Source organism: Pseudophryne corroboree, unplaced genomic scaffold, assembly GCF_028390025.1.
Source record: "Pseudophryne corroboree isolate aPseCor3 unplaced genomic scaffold, aPseCor3.hap2 scaffold_584, whole genome shotgun sequence".
Lineage (NCBI taxonomy): Eukaryota > Metazoa > Chordata > Amphibia > Anura > Myobatrachidae > Pseudophryne > Pseudophryne corroboree.
In genome coordinates this window covers 34,669-50,912 of record NW_026970183.1, presented here as the reverse complement: position 1 = coordinate 50,912, position 16,244 = coordinate 34,669, and the positions used below count along the sequence as shown (strand labels likewise).

Here is a 16,244-nt window from a genome sequence, read left to right as displayed (position 1 = left end):
GGACTGCTGGCATGGCACTCAGGCGACAGGTGGAATCTTGGTCATGTTCTGGTTTCTCTTCAGAACGAACAAATCTTTCGCCTTTTACTAAAGATTTCCGTGGAGAGGAGCAAAACTGAGTTTTATCTCAATTTTTGCATGCCCCATCTTATTGGGATTTTATTTTATCGGTTTAAAGATAGAACGAGTGTGCTTTAATGTAAGCTCATTTGCATAGAAATGACAGTAAATGTTTGTTTCTTTTCAAACAGAACTTTCTTGACCACACTAATTGCTTGAAAGATCTGGGAGCACATGGAAAAGAGTACAAACCATGTTTATAGCAAGGGGAAGCCTGGTGAGAAATCTGCTTTCTTTCTTTCAAATTGGGTGCTCACTTTGAGCTGAATGAGGATTGCTGGCATGGCACTCAGGCGACAGGTGGAATCTTGGTCATGCTCTGGTTTCTCTTCAAAACGAACAGATCTTTCGCCTTTTACTAAAGATTTCCGTGGAGAGGAGCAAAACTGAGTTTTATCTCAATTTTTGCATGCTCCGTCTTATTGGGGTTTCTTTTATCGGTTTAAAGATAGAACGAGTGTGCTTTAATGTAAGCTCATTTGCATAGAAATGACAGTAAATGTTTGTTTCTTTTCAAACAGAACTTTCTTGACTATACTAATTGCTTGAAAGATCTGGGAGCACATAGAAAAGAGTACAAACCATGTTTATAGCAAGGGGAAGCCTGGTGAGAAATCTGCTTTCTTTCATTCAAATTGGGTGCTCACTTTCAGCTGAATGAGAACTGCTGGCATGGCACTCAGGCGACAGGTGGCATCTTGGTCATGCTCTGGTTTCTCTTCAGAACTAACAAATATTTCGCCTTTTATTAAAGATTTCCGTGGAGAGGAGCAAAACTGAGTTTTATCTCAATTTTTGCATGCCCCATATTATTGGGGTTTCTTTTATCAGTTTAAAGACAGAACGAGTGTGCTTTCTTGTTAGCTTTAATGTAAGTTTATTTGCATAACAATGACAGTAAATGTTGTTTCTTTTCAAACAGAACTTTCTTGACCATGCTACTTGCTTAAAGGTCTGGGAGCACATGGAAAACAGTACAAACCATGCAGTATCACAAGAGCCTTTATTTGATCTTTCATGAAGATAGAGCAGAATTGAGGACACGTCAACAATTTCTGCCGAAGGTGGTTCATCTTTCCACATGGTGCCTTTGGCCACTGACACCTTCGTTGAGTCAAAGTCTCTGGCTGTGGTCAGAACTTTGAAAATGTATGTCACCAGAACGGTTCAGATTAGGAAAACAGAGGCTCTGTTTGTCCTGTATGCTCCCAACAGGATTTGGTGTCCTGCTTCCATGCAGACCATTATGCGCTGGATCTGTGGTAAGATTCAGCATGCTCGTTCCACGGCAGGATTGCCGTTACTGAAGTAGGTGAAGACCCATTCTACTAGAAAGGTGGGTTCATCCTTGGCAGCTGGTCGGGGAGTCTCGGCATTGCAACTTTGCCGAGCAGCTATTTAGTAAACACTTTTGCTAAGTTTTACAAGTTTGATACCTTGGCTGATGATAACCTTAAGTTGGGTCATTCGGTGCTGCAGAGTCGTACGCACTCTCCCACCCGTTCAAGAGCTTTGGTATAACCCCATGGTTCTTAATGTGACCCCAGCATCCTCTAGGTCGTATGAGAAAATAGGATTTTAATACCTACCGGTAAATCCTTTTCTCTTAGTCTGTAGAGGATGCTGGGCACCCGTCCCAGTCCATACTGTGTCTGCAGTTATTACTTGTGGTTATACACATGTTGTGTTATGGTTCTGGTCAGCTTTTTGCTGCAATTGTTCATGCCGTTGGCTTGTGTTCTGTTGAATGCCACGTTCTGCGGCATGTTTAAGGTGTGAGCTGGTAAGATGCTCACCTTAGTTTAACAATAAATCCTTTCCTCGAAATGTCCGTCTCCCTGGGCACAGTTCCTATAACTGGAGTCTGGAGGAGGGGCATAGAGGGAGGAGCCAGTTCACACCCTTTGAAAGTCTTAAAGTGCACATGTCTCTTGCGGATCCCGTCTATACCCCATGGTTCTTAATGTGACCCCAGCATCCTCTACGGACTAAGAGAAAATAATGCCCTTGCGCACTATCCTGACTTCTCCTCCCGTCTGCTTACTTTGTGCCTTCCAACGCACAATGCGAACTACAGGTGGTGCTGCAGGGCCCACACCCTTTTACTTGCCTTACAGAACAGCTCTGGAGCTGTTACAGTGCCCAGCTGCTGCAAGAAATCAGCTTGAATGCTTCAGGGGATGGGGCATGGCCAACATGAGCCCCACACCAAAGGAGGGTGGGGGTGTTTAATGTGAACTAGGGGTCATCCAAGCACTGCAAAAGGCCGCCATGCCCTGCATGCCCCTTTTCTCTTTTCATATGCAGATGAGGGTTCCAGTCAACTTTGGCCCACTGCTTGGATAACATCACCGTATGCAAATCCGTCTGCTGCAGACCTTCCCCCAGGAATGCTTGTACTAGTTGTTGCATATGGTGCTTCAGTATTAGGCAGCCTTCCGCCCTCCCATGTTCATCTGAAAAGATGTGGTCTCCCTGCAGTTGTTGTCCCCAGACGAGAGTTCCCTTGTGCTTCCTCAGTTGAATCTCCTTAACTTGACGGGGGAGGTGCTGCCCGAGCAGCCCTCCCCAGCCCTATCCCAACTCATATTTATTTTGCATATGAGATCTCTTGATCATGAAGATTGTTCTCACAGGGTGAGGTTCATCCATTATATTTTAAAATAGGAAGGTACGAATTACATATTTGAATTGCATCTATGTGCTGGATTCAAATGTCCCCCCCCCTTCCTTTCTCAATTGTGCCCGTCAGCAGCTATTCTAAGGTTGCTGCCAATGGGTGTGACACATTAATTTTAGTGGAGGAAAGTGCAGTGCACCAAAACATAAGCTGACACAATCATGGAGAATGCGCCAGCATATATGCTCTTCTATCTATATTTTGCAAACCTGCTCTTGTCCCCTCCAGCTGCTCTATGTAGATTTAACGTCTGGCAAGGTGCATAACCCACTGACAAGCAGGAACACTCCTGCATGAGTTTTCTCTCTCACTAGCTGGATGATACACAATCATTTGCATGCGCTCCACTTCCGACACACCACCCACCCAACCACCCAGTCACCAGAGCCACCCACAAGCCAACTGGCTCCGTGATTTAATTTGCACAGTGTAGTCATCCAGGCAGCATGTCCTTCTCAATGGAAGGATCTCTGGTTCCATGGAATCTTCCGCATTGGAATGCTGCGGAACAAAAAGGATTTAAATATTCAGCTTGCTAGCATTCAATGTACCTGCGGCTTGGCTCTAGCACATGGGTCTTCATCCTGTGGCCCTCCAGCTGCTGTGAAACTACACATCCCAGCATGCCCTGCCACAGTTTTGCTATTAAGGTATGCTAAAACTGAGGCAGGGCATGCTGGGATGTGTAGTTCCACAGCAGCTGGAGGGTCGCAGGTTGAAGACCCATGTTTTAGCATGCCTGTTCTATGATGCATGTTCCATGATGTCACAATCAGCTTGGAATGGGGTGTCTAGCAGGCATTTGCTGACAGCCACTTGAGGGAGACACACATCAGGAGATGCAGCATATCGGAGGTCTTCGATGCCTTTCCAGCAAATGCACACCACCTGCTGCTGGTCTGGACACAAAACAATGCCCACAATCGAAGTCCCAAAATGCCCAACTACAGGATTCATGTAAGTAGTGAATTTAGGAATGAATTTAGAAGTAGGAAATTAAGTTAGTTCACAAGTACATTCAAATTCAGATCTAAAGACTAAACACAAAACACAAAATAAGACTCCACAGAGCAATTATCAGGTGTCTTTATTAATTGTTGCATTTAAAAAATCAAGCAATTAGGGAGCACAATGTTGCGACAATGTAACCCTATTTGCAAAATAGTACTAAATAAGTTTGTCGATGTAAGACATTTGCAAAGGCGCAAACAAAACACGCTGGAAAATGCAACTGAATCTGTTTTTGGAGGTTAGAAAAGATGCAGGATCAAGTAGCTCCATGGGTAGGGTGTTTGATTAGAATTCAACAGGTTATAGGTTTGAATCCTGGGTATGATAGTTTGAGGTGTTATTTAATAAAGCATGTTTATATATTAGTCACACATGGCTTACTTGTACAAATGGCATGTCACCAGTTAGTGCTGACTGCTGATATGCCATTTGCACTAAAACAAATTAAAATGGTAAAAGTTATTGTCCTTTAAGTAAAAATAAAAGCTAAAATATCAATCCCAGTTTTGGATTACTTTAATGAACAAAAAAAAAATGCATATAGCAAAGGATAGTTTCAATCTGCCTACCTCTGGGTTATGGACCCAGCATGCTTCCATTACAGTACTCTGCTGCACATGTAAGTGCAAGAGATCCTGAAGCACTCACTCATCATGGGAAAGTACCAATGTGTTTCTTCATTGGTTGATGGAAGAAACATCTTACAAAAACTCTCCACATTATTGACTTTTTAAAATGTTTCTAGGAATCGTTCTAGATGAATGCTTATTAGCCTTTGTCAGTATGGACTTTTACAAAGTGTTGCTGTGGCGCAATCAGTTACTGTGTAAGGCTATTAACCAAAAGGTTGGTGGTTCAATCCCACCCAGGGACGTAATTGACCTTGTTATCAGATTTTGGTGATCTTTAAGTAGACAAGTGAAAATTTCAAACCCCCTCTTATGGTGTAGGGTACCTGGCCTTCTCTGATGTAATCAGAGTTAGATTTGATTCAGTGATTTTATAAAAACAGCTAGGAAGCACAATTTAGCAGTGGGTTGCAGAGAAAAAGAAATATGCTGGCAAAAAAATCCAATTGAGTGATTAAACAGCTTTTCATTTTCTGGCTTTATTTTTATGCTAACAAATTTGTTCTCTGAAAAGTGTCCACAAAGCCAAGTTTCTGATTAACACATTTGTAGGGATGGTTTTTAACCTATTACTAAATTAAACTTGCTTCATTGGAAAGGCAGCAAGATGCATCCTCATTTCAATATCTACTGAAATAATACAGGTTGACACCAGGAAACATTAACGCCACTGCATCCTTTGTGCTTTCTCATGTGGAAGTCTGTTTAATGTGAAAACAAGGTGATATCTAATTAGCACACAGGTAAGGAATTAAGAAAATCTTTATTTAAGGGTGAAGATGTTTCTCACAAAATCGTTGCCCCAATGCATCATTGAAATTCAAGCTGGAAAGATGATTTTAATATATCACTTGTACATTTTGTATTGCTCTTCTGGTGACAATGTAGTTTGTTTTTGTCAATTACCATTTTAATAATCGGGTAAAGAAAATTAAGTGGATTTTTGAAAGAAAACAATACTGTCAATATACTATTAAAACAAATGAAAATGGTAAAAGTTATTGTACTTTAAGTAAAAATAAAAGAGCAAAAATATCAATCCCAGTTTTGGATTACTTTAATTAACAAAAAAAAAACGCATATAGCAGAGGATAGTTTCAATCTGCCTACCTCTGGGCTATGGACCCAGCATGCTTCCATTACAGTACTCTGCTGCACATGTAATTGCAAGAGATCCTGAAGCACTCACTCATCATGGGAAAGTACCAATGTGTTTCTTCATTGGTTGATGGAAGAAACATCTTACAAAAACTCTCCAGATTATTGACTATTTAAAGTTTTTCTAGGAAACGTTCTAGATGAATGCTTATTAGCCTTTGTCAGTATGTACTTTTGCAAAGTGTCGCTGTGGCGCAATCAGTTAGTGTGTACAGCTATTAACCAAAAGGTTGGTGGTTCAATCCCACCCAGGGATGTAATTGACCTTGTTATCAGATTTTGGTGATCTTTAAGTAGACAAGTCAAAATTTCAAAAACCCCTGTTATGGTGTAGGGTACCTGGCCTTCTCTGATGTAATCAGAGTTAGATTTGATTCAGTGATTTTATAAAAACAGCTAGGAAGCACAATTTAGCAGTGGTTTGCAGAGAAAAAGAAATATGCTGGCAAAAAAATCAAATTGAGTGATTAAACAGCTCTTCATTTTCTGGCTTTATTTTTATGCTAACAAATTTGTTCTCTGAAAAGTGTCCACAAAGCCAAGTATCTGATTAACATCTTTGTAGGGATGGTTTTTCACCTATTACTAAATTAAACTTGCTTCATTGGAAAGGCAGCAAGATGCATCCTCATTTCAATATCTACTGAAATAATACAGGTTGACACCAGGAAACATTAACGCCACTGCATCCTTGCTGCTTTCTCATGTGGAAGTCTGTTTAATGTGAAAACAAGGTGATATCTAATTAGCACACAGGTAAGGAATTAAGAAAATCTTTATTTAAGGGTGAAGATGTTTCTCACAAAATCGTTGCCCCAATGCATCATTGAAATTCAAGCTGGAAAGATGATTTTAATATATCACTTGTACATTTTGTATTGCTCTTCTGGTGACAATGTAGTTTGTTTTTGTCAATTACCATTTTAATAATAGGGTAAAGAAAATTAAGTGGATTTTTGAAAGAAAACAATACTGTCAATATACTATTAAAACAAATTAAAATGGTAAAAGTTATTGTACTTTAAGTAAAAATAAAAGAGCAAAAATATCAATCCCAGTTTTGGATTACTTTAATTAACAAAAAAAAAATGCATATAGCAGAGGATAGTTTCAATCTGCCTACCTCTGGGTTAAGGGGCCCAGCATGCTTCCATTGCAGTACTCTGCTGCACATGTAAGTGCAAGAGATCCTGAAGCACTCACTCATCATGGGAAAGTACCAATGCGTTTCTTCATTGGTTGATGGAAGAAACATTTTACAAAAACTCTCCAGATTATTGACTTTTTAAAGTTTTCTAGGAAACGTTCTAGATGAATGCTTATTAACCTTTGTCAGTATGTACTTTTGCAAAGTGTCTCGGTGGTGCAATCGGTTAGTGTGTTTGGTTATTAACCAAAGGGTTGGTGGTTCAATCCCACCCAGGGATGTTATTGACCTTGTCATCAGATTTTGGTGATCTTTAAGTAGACAAGTCAAAATTTCAAACCCCCTCTTATGGTGTAGGGTACCTGGCCTTCTCTGATGTAATCAGAGTTAGATTTGATTAAGTGATTTTATAAAAGAACAGCTAGGAAGCACAACTTAGCAGTGGGTTGCAGAGAAAAAGAAATACGCTTGCAGAAAAATCCAATTGAGTGATTAAACAGCTCTTCATTTTCTGGCTTTATTTTTATGCTAACTAATTTGTTCTCTGAAAAGTGTCCACAAAGCCAAGTATCTGATTAACACCTTTGTAGGGATGGTTTTTCACCTATTACTAAATTAAACTTGCTTCATTGGAAAGGCAGCAAGTGATGTCATCCAAGCAGTGGGTCAAAGTTTGCTTCAACCCTCGTCTGCTTATGAAAAGAGAAAAGGGATATGCAGGGCATGGCGGCCTTTTGCGACGCTTGGATGACCCCTAGTTCGCATTAAACACCCCCACCCTCCTTCGGTGTGGGGCTCATGTTGGCCATGCCCCAGCCCCTGAAGCATTCAAGCTGATTTCTTGCAGCAGCTGGGTACTGTAACAGCTCCAGAGCTGCTCTGTAAGGCAAGTAAAAGGGTGTGGGCCCTGCAGCACTACCTGTAGTTTGCATTGTGCATTGGAAGGCACAAAGTAAGCAGACGGGAGGAGAAGTCAGGATAGTGCACAAGGTTATAGAAGGGAGGGGCTCAAGAAAAGAGAAGTGGAAACAGACAGCATACTAGGCTGGAGAGAGACCTGAGACAAAGAGATCTGAATTATACGAGAGCCGTCCAGGGGAAACACAAATTATGCAGTCAAGTTTCCCACATTTGGGGAAATCGCAAGGGGCAGCACACCCAGAGTGCAATGGGTGAGCCTTGCCCTGGGAGAAGCACCTTCATGATCATAGTATCTCACCTGGCAGGTTAGTAGGAGTTGGGCTAGAGCTGGGGAGGGTCGCTGCTCGGGCACTACCTTTCAAGTGAAGGAGATCCAACTGAGGCAGCACAAGGGAACTCTCAAAAGAAGAACAAGGCTAGAGGAAGATCTGAGACAAAGAAATCTGACTTTACCAGAGCTGACCAGAGGAAAGCACAAACACAGTCCACCACTACCACAAATAATGCAGTCGAGTTTCCCACATTTGGGGAAATCACAGGGGTCAGCATACACAGAATGCAATGAATGAACCTCACCCTGGGAAAACAATCTTCATGACAATAGTATCTCCTATGCAAAATAAGTATGATTTGGGATAGGGCTGTGGAGGGCCGCTGCTCAGGCACATCTCTGTCAAGTAAAGGAGATTCAACTGAGGCAGCACAAGGGAACTCTCATCTGGGGACAACAACTGCAGGGAGAACACATATTTTCAGATGAACATGGGGTGGCAGAAGGCTGCCTAATACTGAAGCACCCCCAAACAACAAACCAAATGCAACAACTAGTGCAAGCATTCCTGGGGGATGGCCTGCAGCAGATGGATTTGAATATGGTGATGTCATCCAAGCAGTGGGTCAAAGTTGGCTTCAACCCTTGTCTGCATATGAAAAGAGAAAAGGAGCGTGCAGGGCATGGAGGCCTTTTGTGGTGCTTGGATGACCCCTAGTTCGCATTAAGCACCCCCACCCTCCTTCGGTGTGGGGCTCATGTTGGCCATTCCCCAGCCCCTGAAGCATTCAAGCTGATTTCTTGCAGCAGCTGGGCACTGTAACAGCTCCAGAGCTGCTCTGTAAAGCAAGTAAAAGGGTGTGGGCCCTGCAGCACTACCCGTAGTTTGCATTGTGCATTGGGAGGCACAAAGTAAGCAGACGGGAGGAGAAGTCAGGATAGTGCACAAGGGTATAGAAGGGAGGGGCTCAAGAAAAAAGAAGTGGAACCAGACAGCAAACTAGGCTGGAGAGAGACCTGAGACAAAGAGATCTGAATTACATGAGAGCCGACCAGGGAAAACTCAAATTATGCAGTCAAGTTTCCCACATTTGGGGAAATCGCAGGGGCAGCACACCCAGAGTGCAATGGGTGAGCCTTGCCCTGGGAGAAGCAACTTCATGATCATAGTATCTCACCTGGCAGGTAAGTAGGAGTTGGGCTAGAGCTGGGGAGGGTCGCTGCTCGGGCACCCCCCTGTCAAGTGAAGGAGATCCAACTGAGGCAGCACAAGGGAACTCTCGAAAGAAGAACAAGGCTAGAGGAAGATCTGAGACAAAGAAATCTGAATTTTACCAGAGCTGACCAGAGGAAAGCACAAATACAGTCCCCCACTACCACAAATAATGCAGTCGAGTTTCCCACATTTGGGGAAATCACAGGGGTCAGCATACCCAGAATGCAATGAATGAACCTCACCCTGGGAAAACAATCTTCATGACAATAGTATCTCCTATGCAAAATAAGTATGATTTGGGATAGGGCTGGGGAGGGCCGCTGCTCAGGCACATCTCTGTCAAGTAAAGGAGATTCAACTGAGGCAGCACAAGGGAACTCTCATCTGGGGACAACAACTGCAGGGAGAACACATATTTTCAGATGAACATGGGGTGGCAGAAGGCTGCCTAATACTGAAGCACCCCCAAACAACAAACCAAATGCAACAACTAGTGCAAGCATTCCTGGGGGATGGCCTGCAGCAGATGGATTTGAATATGGTGATGTCATCCAAGCAGTGGGTCAAAGTTGGCTTCAACCCTTGTCTGCATATGAAAAGAGAAAAGGAGCGTGCAGGGCATGGAGGCCTTTTGTGGTGCTTGGATGACCCCTAGTTCGCATTAAGCACCCCCACCCTCCTTCGGTGTGGGGCTCATGTTGGCCATTCCCCAGCCCCTGAAGCATTCAAGCTGATTTCTTGCAGCAGCTGGGCACTGTAACAGCTCCAGAGCTGCTCTGTAAAGCAAGTAAAAGGGTGTGGGCCCTGCAGCACTACCCGTAGTTTGCATTGTGCATTGGGAGGCACAAAGTAAGCAGACGGGAGGAGAAGTCAGGATAGTGCACAAGGGTATAGAAGGGAGGGGCTCAAGAAAAAAGAAGTGGAACCAGACAGCAAACTAGGCTGGAGAGAGACCTGAGACAAAGAGATCTGAATTACATGAGAGCCGACCAGGGAAAACTCAAATTATGCAGTCAAGTTTCCCACATTTGGGGAAATCGCAGGGGCAGCACACCCAGAGTGCAATGGGTGAGCCTTGCCCTGGGAGAAGCAACTTCATGATCATGGTATCTCACCTGGCAGGTAAGTAGGAGTTGGGCTAGAGCTGGGGAGGGTCGCTGCTCGGGCACCCCCCTGTCAAGTGAAGGAGATCCAACTGAGGCAGCACAAGGGAACTCTCGAAAGAAGAACAAGGCTAGAGGAAGATCTGAGACAAAGAAATCTGAATTTTACCAGAGCTGACCAGAGGAAAGCACAAATACAGTCCCCCACTACCACAAATAATGCAGTCGAGTTTCCCACATTTGGGGAAATCACAGGGGTCAGCATACCCAGAATGCAATGAATGAACCTAACCCTGGGAGAACAATCTTCATGACCATGGTATCTCCTATGCAAAATAAGTATGATTTGGGATAGGGCTGGGGAGGGCCGTTGCTCAGGCACATCTCTGTCAAGTAAGTTGCATTTGATTTGTTGTTTGGGGGTGCTTCAGTATTAGGCAGCCTTCTGCCCTACCATGTTCATCTGAAAATATGTGTTCTCCCTGCAGTTGTTGTCCCCAGATGAGAGTTCCCTTGTGCTGCCTCAGTTGAATCTCCTTTTGGAGAAGACCTCAATAAGATTGTAGCTGATCTGGCTACTGCTAAAACAGCTTGCCTACCTAGTATGACTCCTACCACGCAGAAGGCTAAAAGTACTTTTCTTGGCCCTTTCATCCTCCAGGTAAAGCGTACCCAAGGTCAGGCATACCCAAAGCAAGCTCATGTTTCCAGACCTGCCAAGCCCAGACTGAAGCAATCCTGGGCTGCCCATCAGCCTGCTTCCAAAACGGACAAGCCTGCCGCATGACGGTGCAGGCCTCCCTCTGGGGGATCCCAGGGTGGGGGGCCCGACTTCTAGGTTTGGCAAAGAAAGGTATAATTCTAAGCTAGAGAATTCTGTTTGGAGCTCACCTTGTACTTTGTGAAGAAATAATCAGCATTGTGGCTGAGCAGATACATGTAGTGTGTGGCTGCAAACTGCATGGATCTGCTGCGTTGTAATGCTGATTCTTTTTTTTTGCAAAGTACCAATAGCTTCATATAATGTTCACAATTTTTATGCAGGATCAAATAGCTCAATAGGTAGGGTGTTTGATTAGAATTCAACAGGTTATAGGTTTGAATCCTGGGTATGGTAGTTTGAGATGTGTTATTTAATAAAGTATGTTGTTCTGACTGCCGGCATCCTATCACCTGGGATATCATACTAAATAAATGGAGTTGATCAAATTTTTTTTTTTTTTTTTAACTAGGGACAATTTCCAGATACTTCCCTTTATAACTGAGATTGCCCCCTGGAACTTCACATCAGTTGACAACTATGCATGAGTGGGCAGTGCTTGCCCTGGATCTGTCCACCCATTTATGTGCCGCCATAAAATAAAGCATGACTAACAGTTATCCTGGGCGTACACTACACAATTATCTGTCAGGCTATCTATCCAGTCTGGATGGTTGGAATGAAAATCTGGTAATGTATAGGAGCAAATGTCAATTAACCATTTGCTCCCAAACACTAGAAAAGTGGTCAAAAATGGTCATTACACAAATTGGTTAAACCCAAAATTTAACCAATTTGTTTAGGGGACCATTTTTGTCCATTTTTTAGTGTTTGAGAGTAAATCGTTGATGGTCATTTGCTCACATAGATAACCGGATTTCTATTCCAACCAGCCAGTGTTGGAGAGATGGTCTGCCAGATTACATAATGCATACCAGAGCCATAACTAGACTTTTTGGTGCCCTGTGACAGAGAATTATATGCCCTCCCCCCCATTTTTGCAATATGGACAAAAGGCGCATGCCTTGTGGGGAAGGGGCATAACAAGATTGGTCTCAGAGAAAGCACATGAGATATGAAGATATATCTAGTATACTTGACACTCAATGGTTTGTGGTATTGCAGGGGTGCCCTCCTTAAATGCATATACAGTCACACATGGCATGTTTGTGTAAATGGCATATCAGCAGTCAGCACTAACTGGTGACATGCCATTTGTACAAGTAAGCCATGTGTGACTAATATATAAACATACTTTATTAAATAACACCTCAAACTATCATACCCAGGATTCAAACCTAAAACCTGTTAAATTCTAATCAAACACCCTACCCATTGAGCTACTTGATCCTGCATCTATTCTAACCTCCAAAAACAGATTCAGTTGCATTTTCCAGCGTGTTTTGTTTGCGCCTTTGCAAATGTCTTACATCGACAAACTTATTTAGTACTATTTTGCAAATAGGGTTACATTGTCGCAACATTGTGTTCCCTAATTGCTTGATTTTTTAAATGCAAAAATTGATAAAGACACCTGATAATTGCTCTGTGGAGTCTTCTTTTGTGTCTACTTCTTATCTACATTTAATTCCCTACCTATAATCAAGGCATTTTTAAATGCTGGGTGCTGCCAGGACGTGAGGCCTACCTAGTCTTTAGATCTGAATTTGAATGTACTTGTGAACTAACTTAATTTCCTACTTCTAAATTCATTCCTAAATTCACTACTTACATTAATCCTGTAGTTGGGCATTTTGAGCCTTCAATTGTGGGCATTGTTTTGTGTCCAGACCAGCAGCTGGTGGTGTGCATTTGCTGGAAAGGCATCGAAGACCTCCGATATGCTGCATCCCCTGATGTGTGTCTGCCTCAAGTGGCTGTCAGCAAATGCATGCTAGACACCCCATTCCAAGCTGATTGTGACATCACGGAACATGCATCATAGAACAGGCATGCTAGAACATGGGTCTTCAACCTGCGACCCTCCAGCTGCTGTGGAACTACATATCCCAGCATGCCCTGCCTCAGTTTTAGCATACCTTAAAAGCAAAACTGTGGCAGGGCATGCTGGGATGTGTAGTTTCACAGCAGCTGGAGGGCCACAGGATGAAGACCCATGTGCTAGAACCAAACCGCAGGTACATTGAATGCTAGCAAGCTGAATGTTTAAATCCTTTTTGTTCCGCAGCATTCCAATGCGGAAGATTCCATGGAACCAGAGATTATTCCATTGAGAAGGACATGCTGCCTGGATGACTGCACTGTGCAAATTAAATCACGGAGCCAGTTGGCTTGTGGGTGGCTCTGGTGACTGGGTGGTTGGGTGGGCGGTGTGTCGGAGGTGGAGCACATGCAAATGAATGTGTATCATCCAGCTAGTGAGAGAGAAAACTCATGTAGGAGTGTGCCTGCTTGTCAGTGAGTTATGCACCTTGCCAGACGTCAAATCTACATGGAGCAACTGGAGGGGACAAGAGCAGGTTTGGAAAATATAGACAGAAGAGCATATATGCTGGCGCATTCTCCATGATTGTGTCAGCTTATGTTTTGGTGCACTGCACTTTCCTCCACTAAGTTTTAGCCATTTTGTTTAAACGCAAGTGTAGTTGCTTCTCGCTCTTTTGGCTGTGATATTGTATTGTGGTTGAAGAGTCTGCTGGAGGGATTGTTTTCTTCATTGGCGAGAGACTGAAGATATTCCAGGATGGAAGGCTTGGGAACACTATCCGTTTTTCAGTTGTGGAAGAGTTGAAAGACCGGATTGGACTACATTCTATAGTAAAGGGTATCTTTGTATTTATTAATCCTCCCTTTATATGTGTCTGTCTTTCAATAAAGCTTTGGGCTTGTGATTCCGTCACCCTCTTACACTCCACACCCATAGCCTTATTAACTATTGTATTGTTTAAATGTATAGTGCAGTTCATGATTTATAGTGTAGGCTGACCTGTGCTGTAGTTCTTGAACTGTACTATACCGACAGCATTTGTATTGTGTTTTGGCTGTGCTGCAACACAGTACTTATGTGTGTAATGTTTATGTATGTTTTTTTGCTTCTTTATGTCAATAAAGACTGCTTTTTCAATCCAATATCTGAAAACAATCAATGTTTATCTTTGATGGCAATAGAAGTGGTATGATATTTGCTGCTTTTGAAAGGCAATATCTGATATGTCCCCTATCTGGGAACCATATATTAAATGGCTTTTCAGAAAAGGGAGATGGGAGAAGAGCTTTCAGTACTTGTAGGACCGATGCACATTTCCTATTCTAGCCTCCAAAAACAGATTCAGTTGCATTTTCCAGCGTGTTTTGGATGCGCCTTTGCAAATGTCTTACATCGACAAACTTATTTAGTACTATTTTGCAAATAGGGTTACATTGTTGCAACATTGTGTTCCCTAATTGCTTGATTTTTTAAATGCAACAATTGATAAAAACACCTGATAACTGCTCTGCGGAGTCTTATTTTGTGTCTACTTCTTATCTACATTTAATTCCGTACCTCTAATCAAGGCATTTTTAAATGCTGGCGACTGCCAGGACGTGTGGACTAACTAGACTTTAGATCTGAATTTGAATGTACTTGTGAACTAACTTAATTTCCTACTTCTAAATTCATTCCTAAATTCACTACTTACATGAATCCTGTAGTTGGGCATTTTGGGACTTCGATTGTGGGCATTGTTTTGTGTCCAGACCAGCAGCAGGTGGTGTGCATTTGCTGGAAAGGCATCGAAGACCTCCGATATGCTGCATCTCCTGATGTGTGTCTCCCTCAAGTGGCTGTCAGCAAATGCCTGCTAGACACCCCATTCCAAGCTGATTGTGACATCACGGAACATGCATCATAGAACAGGCATGCTAAAACATGGGTCTTCAACCTGCGACCCTCCAGCTGCTGTGGAACTACACATCCCAGCATGCCCTGCCTCAGTTTTAGCATACCTTATAGCAAAACTGTGGCAGGGCATGCTGGGATGTGTAGTTTCACAGCAGCTGGAGGGCCACAGGATGAAGACCCATGTGCTAGAGCCAAGCCGCAGGTACATTGAATGCTAGCAAGCTGAATATTTAAATCCTTTTTGTTCCGCAGCATTCCAATGCGGAAGATTCCATGGAACCAGAGATCCTTCCATTGAGAAGGACATGCTGCCTGGATGACTACACTGTGCAAATTAAATCACGGAGCCAGTTGGTTTGTGGGTGGCTCTGGTGACTGGGTGGTTGGGTGGGTGGTGTGTCGGAGGTGGAGCACATGCAAATGATTGTGTATCATCCAGCTAGTGAGAGTGAAAACTCATGCAGGAGTGTGCCTGCTTGTCAGTGGGTTATGCACCTTGCCAGACGTTAAATCTACATAGAGCAGCTGGAGGGGACAAGAGCAGGTTTGCAAAATATAGATAGAAGAGCATATATGCTGGCGCATTCTCCATGATTGTGTCAGCTTATGTTTTGGTGCACTGCACTTTCCTCCACTAAGTTTTAGCCATTTTTGTTAAGCTCAAGTGTAGTTGCTTCTCGGCCTTTTGGCTGTGATCTTGTATTGTGGTTGAAGGGTCTGCTGGAGGGAGGGATTGCTTTCTTCATTGGCGAAAGACCAAAGATATTCCAGGATGGAAGGCTTGGGAACACTATCCGTTTTTCAATTGTGGAAGAGTTGAAAGACCGGATTGGACTACATTCTATAGTAAAGGATGTCTTTCTATTTATTAATCCTCCCCTTATATGTGTCAGTCTTTCAATAAAGCTTCGGGCTTGTGATTCCCTCACCCTCTTACACTCCACACCCATAGCCTTATTAACTGTTGTATTATTGTACAGTTTAAATGTATAGTGCAGTTCATGATTTATAGTGTAGGCTGGCCTGTGCTGTAGTTCTTGAACTGTACTATACCGTCAGCATTTCTATTGTGTTTTGGCATTGCCGCAACGCGGTACTTATGTGTGTAATGTTTATGTATGTTTTTTTGCTTCTTTATGTGCATCGGTCCTACAAGTACTGAAAGCTCTTCTCCCATCTCCCTTTTCTGAAAAGCCATTTAATATATGGTTCCCAGATAGGGGACATATCAGATATTGCCTTTCAAAAGCATCAAATATCATACCACTTTTATTGCCATCAAAGATAAACATTGATTGTTTTCAGATATTGGCTTGAAAAAGCAGTTTTTATTGACATTAAAAAACATACATAAACATTACACACATAAGTACAGTGTTGCAGC

The 16,244-nt window shown here is 42.9% G+C and overlaps 9 non-coding genes across 9 annotated transcripts; 3 read left to right on the top strand and 6 right to left on the bottom strand.

Annotated features, from left to right (window-relative positions):
* The first annotated feature begins 43 nt into the window (after window positions 1-43).
* LOC135034569 (U5 spliceosomal RNA) lies at window positions 44-159 on the top strand. Its single transcript, XR_010229732.1, has one exon. It is a non-coding gene; the product is annotated as a U5 spliceosomal RNA (small nuclear RNA).
* A 275-nt stretch (window positions 160-434) lies between these two features.
* On the top strand, window positions 435-550 carry LOC135034573 (U5 spliceosomal RNA). The gene has a single exon (XR_010229736.1). It is a non-coding gene; the product is annotated as a U5 spliceosomal RNA (small nuclear RNA).
* A 274-nt stretch (window positions 551-824) lies between these two features.
* Window positions 825-940, top strand: LOC135034583 (U5 spliceosomal RNA). The gene has a single exon (XR_010229745.1). It is a non-coding gene; the product is annotated as a U5 spliceosomal RNA (small nuclear RNA).
* Window positions 941-7,815: 6,875 nt separating this feature from the next.
* On the bottom strand, window positions 7,816-7,979 carry LOC135034504 (U1 spliceosomal RNA). Its single transcript, XR_010229683.1, has one exon. It is a non-coding gene; the product is annotated as a U1 spliceosomal RNA (small nuclear RNA).
* Window positions 7,980-8,129: 150 nt separating this feature from the next.
* LOC135034616 (U1 spliceosomal RNA) lies at window positions 8,130-8,293 on the bottom strand. Its single transcript, XR_010229777.1, has one exon. It is a non-coding gene; the product is annotated as a U1 spliceosomal RNA (small nuclear RNA).
* A 674-nt stretch (window positions 8,294-8,967) lies between these two features.
* LOC135034533 (U1 spliceosomal RNA) lies at window positions 8,968-9,130 on the bottom strand. The gene has a single exon (XR_010229710.1). It is a non-coding gene; the product is annotated as a U1 spliceosomal RNA (small nuclear RNA).
* Window positions 9,131-9,282: 152 nt separating this feature from the next.
* On the bottom strand, window positions 9,283-9,446 carry LOC135034597 (U1 spliceosomal RNA). Its single transcript, XR_010229758.1, has one exon. It is a non-coding gene; the product is annotated as a U1 spliceosomal RNA (small nuclear RNA).
* Window positions 9,447-10,120: 674 nt separating this feature from the next.
* On the bottom strand, window positions 10,121-10,283 carry LOC135034518 (U1 spliceosomal RNA). Its single transcript, XR_010229696.1, has one exon. It is a non-coding gene; the product is annotated as a U1 spliceosomal RNA (small nuclear RNA).
* A 152-nt stretch (window positions 10,284-10,435) lies between these two features.
* Window positions 10,436-10,599, bottom strand: LOC135034590 (U1 spliceosomal RNA). The gene has a single exon (XR_010229752.1). It is a non-coding gene; the product is annotated as a U1 spliceosomal RNA (small nuclear RNA).
* Window positions 10,600-16,244: the final 5,645 nt, after the last annotated feature.